The following is a 502-nucleotide window of genomic DNA, read 5'->3' on the forward strand; positions in this document are numbered from 1 at the left end:
GAGATTTGTACTTGCCAAAGAGCGCTGTGTGGAATTAATCATGTTATTTTGGGTAGTTAAAAAGAACAGTGATACAGGAAAACGGGTCAATTTGACCCGAGGACAACATGTTAGCTTCTGTCAGTTCATTGTTTTTGTCAGGGGAGACCCCTGACAAGTCAAATATTTGATGCTTCGATCAAAGGAGCATGATTCAACTGCCAATCACCTGGTCAAATCTTACCAGAGGCATTATGAAATGAGGATCACTGCAGCCCTTTTGGCTCAATGTCTGATTTTACATATAACCGCCTATTTTCTCCCAATAAGTCAATATACAGCCTATTATGATATGAATACCAACATATAATGCAGTGAATTCAAAATTTGAAAAGAAAGAAGCTTACAATAAATTGTTTTTAAAGTGCGTGGATAGACAGAAACAGAACTCAAAATGAATGTTTATGTTGCTTTGTGTCTGCTGGATGTGTCAACAGGCAACAGAGAGAGAGAGAGAGAGAGA

The 502-nt window shown here is 38.0% G+C and overlaps 1 long non-coding RNA gene across 1 annotated transcript in view; it reads left to right on the forward strand.

Moving 5' to 3' along the window:
- The window catches only part of LOC116688124 (uncharacterized), an 18,735-nt gene that overhangs the window by 1,261 nt on the left and 16,972 nt on the right, over positions 1-502 (forward strand). The window lies entirely within an intron of this gene.

Source organism: Etheostoma spectabile, chromosome 4, assembly GCF_008692095.1.
Source record: "Etheostoma spectabile isolate EspeVRDwgs_2016 chromosome 4, UIUC_Espe_1.0, whole genome shotgun sequence".
Taxonomy (NCBI): Eukaryota; Metazoa; Chordata; class Actinopteri; order Perciformes; family Percidae; genus Etheostoma; species Etheostoma spectabile.